The sequence below is a fragment of the Salvia hispanica genome, chromosome 4 (assembly GCF_029641045.1).
Source record: "Salvia hispanica isolate PSC_SH4W2 chromosome 4, Shi_PSC_v1, whole genome shotgun sequence".
NCBI classification, from domain to species: Eukaryota; Viridiplantae; Streptophyta; class Magnoliopsida; order Lamiales; family Lamiaceae; genus Salvia; species Salvia hispanica.
The window spans coordinates 7,211,713-7,217,118 of NC_142695.1; the positions used below are offsets into that span (position 1 = coordinate 7,211,713).

The 5,406-nt window shown below is 31.1% G+C and overlaps 1 pseudogene; it reads right to left on the bottom strand.

The window, feature by feature from the left end:
- Positions 1-4,039: 4,039 nt before the first annotated feature.
- LOC148927161 ((-)-5-epieremophilene synthase STPS3 pseudogene) lies at positions 4,040-5,133 on the bottom strand (annotated as a pseudogene).
- Positions 5,134-5,406: the final 273 nt, after the last annotated feature.

The following is a 5,406-nucleotide window of genomic DNA, read 5'->3' on the forward strand; positions in this document are numbered from 1 at the left end:
TAGGGACCAAATTCATAAAACAGTCATATGTTAGGGACCATTTTTGGCCTAACTCTACAAAATAATATACTTGTAGGGGCTGAATATATACTTCCTCTGTTCTGCAGGAATGAAGCCGTTTATTTTATACGAGATTTAAGAAAAATTATATTAAGTGAGTTAAGTAAATGAAGAATAAAGTAAGAAATGAAAAAGGTACAGAGATGAAGAGACTATAAAATGAGAGAGTAAACTAAACGAGAGAAATGTGTTGACTTTTACTAAAAAGGAAAATAATTCCGTCTCACTATAAGTGGAACATTTCTAATTTGGCATGATGTTTTATGTATTGTTGATTTATGAGTAAAGTGGAGAGAATAAGCCAATAAGATAAGAGAGGAAAAAAATAGAAAGAGTGATGTTTATATATTTAGAAATATAGTACTCCAGTATCATTTAGAGTGTGAACATCTCAATAAGTAAAATGTGTCACTTAGAATGTGACAGAGAGAGTACGTATATTTCCCCCCTCAGACGAAAATGTGTCTCTTTGATCACTGTCGATAGATTTATATTTCGTTAATACACAATTTATTGAAAATAAGTTATAAATTTGGAAGGAAAATTAATACGCAATTCGTTATTTAATCAGTTGGTTATTTGTAAGGAATAATAAGTACTAGCACTATTATGTTAAAAACAATAAAATGAACAGTCACAAATTTTGAGAGAAAACTTTTAATAGTACTAAACTTTAAAACAATAAATAAATCGACACAATTTTTTAGGAACCTTTTTAGAGATGGCTTTTAGAAATAGTATTATACTATTATATGAGTCTCAAATTTATACCATGTTCAAAATTTATAATCATGTTTTCTTCTCATCTATTGTATTTGTCCTTTGTTATTCCGAGTCAAGTCAATAATTGCCATAAGAATTCACTAGGATAATAAGAAAACCTTCGTTCCTATACTGCATTTCTTTTCTGCACGAAATTTAAAAAATATTATTTTAAATGAGTTAAATAAAAAAAGAATAACGTAGAAAAAAAAATAGAGAGATGAAGAAAAAATAAAGTAAGAGAGAGTATAATACTTTTTGCTACAACTATAATTGGACAACCCAAAAAGGAATACGACTCAGCTACAAAGGAACATGTGAGTACAACTTTTTAAACGTATATATCTATATTTTACATCTTCATATTTTATTAATTATAATTATAACTTATGGGGAGTGATCAATTGCTAACTCATCATTTAATTGCTAACTACAACTAATTTAAAGCCATATGATTTTAAAAAATGTGTGGTCTACAATTTGCCATGTGTAATTTTCGTTTTTATTAATTAAATCGAAAAGATTAAAAAAAAACTCCAAATTAGGGTTTTGGATGAAAATGTCAATATAGTGTTCCGAAAATATCAACACAATGCTTTGAGAATGTGAACACAATACTTTAAGAATGTTAACCCATTGCTTATATTGACATTCTACATGTATTATGTGTATATATTTTATATAGTATGTTGACATTTCTGCTTGCACGTAAAATTAAAATTTTTAATTTTTTTTTCAAATTTTGACATCGGAACATATGCATACATGATATCGTTGGAATCCTTATGAAATATTCTTTAATTTGATACTACCTCCGACCCTGAAAATTTGATACAGTTTACTATTTTGGTCCGTCCCTTAAAATTTGATACACTTCACTTTTACCATTTTTGGTAGTGGACCTCATATTCCACTAACTCATTTCTACTCATATTTTATTATAAAACTAATACTTTAAAAGTAGGACCCACATCCCACCAACTTTTTCAACTCACTTTCCATTACATTTCTTAAAATCCGTGTCGGGTCAAAGTGTAGCAAATTTTGAGGGACGGAGGTAGTATATGTTATATGAATTTTAAGTTTTGAGATTTCTTTTAAAAGTTAGTTATAACTAAACATGTAGTTAATTGACATTAATACCCCTATTGATATTTTTTGGAATTAATCCTATGGTCTTATTGACGTTTTTCGTTAATCGTATTGACATTTGGAAATTAATAATCTAAGCCCTTAATTTGAATATCTAATGACTATTATTTAATTATAGTTAGCAATTAAGTTATGAGTTAGCAATATAACACTCCCATGTAACTTATACTCTAAAACTTCCTCTAGAAAACAGCTGTATAAGATTTACTATTGTCTTTCATCACTATTCCTTTTTCTTTAATAATATTATTAGAAGAAATATAAAAATGCTCTAGCTCACACTTTTATTAGAATTTTATAATTACAATTAATGACTCGTACGTACACTATCCCTCTGAAATAACTCGAATCCACACTTATTTAATTTGATAATTACCATCTTACCAAAATTTCCATTGCTAATCTAGAAATATCCGAGAATCTAGAAAATTTATAACTAAATCAAAAATAAAATCCTAAATATTCCAAGAGATCCAAATTAATCCAAAAATCTGAAATAAAAAAGTTTTTATATGTATGAGGTTAGCATTATAGTTAAATAAAATATAATTTGAATAATATATTTTACATAAAAGATAATAATTAAATAGATTTTTAAATTAAATATCATTTGCATTTTTTTTATTTAGAAAAACCAGTCAGAATGGAAGACAAAATTCAATATATCGAAACCCCATTTAATAATTTGATTTTATTAGTTTTATTATTGGGATTATAGGTACTACCTCCGTCCCACAATAAGTGTCACATTTTGCCATTTCGGTCTGTCCCACTGATACGAGTAAACTCGTAGTTATCCCCGAGATCGCGGAGAAGATATTGGTTCGTTCGCGGGAAGAATCCCGTCGAGCAGCCAATTATCGTTCAACTAGGATTTTGAGCAAGAAAATAAATTGCAGGAATGAAAGAGACGATAAAATTAAGATGATTCTGATATATTGATTGATTGAATAGAATAACAATGTCTTTCATTTATAATAGGAGTATTCTAACTTAATCAACAAGAAAATAACCCTAGCTTATCGAACAAGAATTAAGAAACATATGCTAAATCAATAATATATTAAAAATAGAGATATGAGTATATTCTGTACATATAAATATCTAGAGACATAGACCAACTGTATTGTATCTCATTCCATATATGGATTCCGTTCATAAAAAATAGTTTCATTTTGTTATTATAAGATGTTTGTATAAAGTACTCTTATTTAAAAATGAAACTCTTCATACTTTATCCACCTTTCCTTTTTCTCCTCTACTTTTTTTTTCCACCTATCCTACATTATCTACTACTCCCTCCGTCCCAGATAATTCGACCCAGTATTTCTTTTCGGGCCGTCCCACATAATTTGTCCCACTTCACTTTTACCATTTTTTGTAGTGGACCCCATATTCTACTAACTCATTCCTACTCACATATTATTATAAAACTAATACTTTAAAAGTAAGACCCACATCCCACCAACTTTTTCAACTCACTTTCCATTAGATTTCTTAAAACCCGTGTCAGGTCAAAGTGTCTCAAATTATTTAGGACGGAGGGAGTAATTTTTTCATCTTTCTTATTTATTAACTTCTTATTAAAACTCGTGTGGTCAATAAATGAAACTATTTTTTATAGATGGAAAGAGTATAAAAATATTAGAGTTCATTAATGAATACATATTAATTTGATCTCACTAGCGTAGCAAAAAAAGTGATTCTATCATCGTCTCATAAACCACTGCCTTCAGATTACAAGCGTATCAAATGTATGGTTAAAGTTAGATAAAAGGTCTTGACTTGTTTTAAGCTGTCAAACGAACCCTTATAATAATTGTGAGAATATCATGTTGTGGAAGATATTTGAAGAATATGCACGACCTTAGTAAGCTTATGTGGTTACAAAAAGCCGAAAAGAAATTAATGGGCCTCAATTCAGTAAATGTGATGCCTCAAACATGAAAAAAACCAAAGAAAAAAGCTTTTTAATAAGCATTACCTACCAATCAAAAAGACCGTATAAAATGCTGAAACTTGTAAATTTATAAGCGAAGTGAAAGCATCAACGAAGCCAAAAATATGCACAAATTAAAATTTATAGAAATCAATTTATTATTATCATTATTATTAAAATTCTCGAGACAACATTAAACAAAGACAGAGAAAATCATGAATATGGTGTAGTCGTCTACATCTCAATAGGGTCGACAAACAAAGCAATGATGTGAGGCTTGAGAACCTTCTCAGATTGAGTGTATCCATCTTCGTTTCCTTTGTAAGAAACATCAATTATGCGTTCAAGATTGAGAATCCGCATCAAAACATCTCTCGAATATGGAGATGGCCTCATACATTCCTCATTTATATCCTTCCATGCGTCCGTTGCTATTTCGTAGAAATTAGCGACTGCTTCTTCTATTGTGGCACCATTGTCCCTCATGTATGACTCTATGCCTGTTGCACTCTGACCTCTTTCCTTTTCCACCTCATAAGTAGCTATGTCGTCAATGACTCGACATATGAGGAGCCCTGCCACAAGCATTTTAGGCTTCTCGCTTAGCCATTCGAAGTCTTCTTTGGTGGCAGATTTGTCCCCCAGCAAGCCGTTGTTGTGTGGTAACAGTAAGTGCAAGTGATGAGGGCATTCTTTAGATACTCCTCAAAAGGTGGTAAATATCCTTGTATGAACCACTTGGCCTCCACATGGTAGCTTCTCACCAATTCCTTGAGCTATTTTAGAAATATAAATAATAATATCAGTTTATATAAATTCATACGATATTTTATAATTAATGTTTGAACTCGTACAGATTCTATGGCATAGTGTGTGGCGTATGATCTTCCTTCTTTAGCCAATTCTTCTTCAAATTGCTCATAGAGTTCCAAAAGAGCTTTGTAGAATGGCTTCACATACTCAGGTAGTTTATCCATCTCTTCAATATTCCACCTGAATAATAAAGTAATTGATCAAGTTGTGCACAATCCAAGTCAAGAAGAGCTGGAAACACAGTGCATGTCTAAGTTAATTTACCTCTCTATTGCCTCAGTAAAGACGTCGAGCTCTTCAATGACACCGTAAGCATCATAAGTGTCATCTATGATTGAGGTCATGGCGATAGTTTTAGTGAGCATGACACGAGCACGAGAAAACTGTGGCTCATGGTATACTCCCATAGCCCAAAAGAAGCACTCCACCACTCTATCTCTCGCATATGGGAGTTTGGAGACTAGGTCCAATTCTTTCCACCACCTACACATATATATATATATATATAAATGTACAACGTCAATATTAATAGTTTTTACTATAGTATTGATAATAAATAAAAGGCCTCAGTCAACACACACACACACACACACACACACACACACACACACACACACACACACACACACACACACACACACACACACACACACACACACACACACACACACACACACACA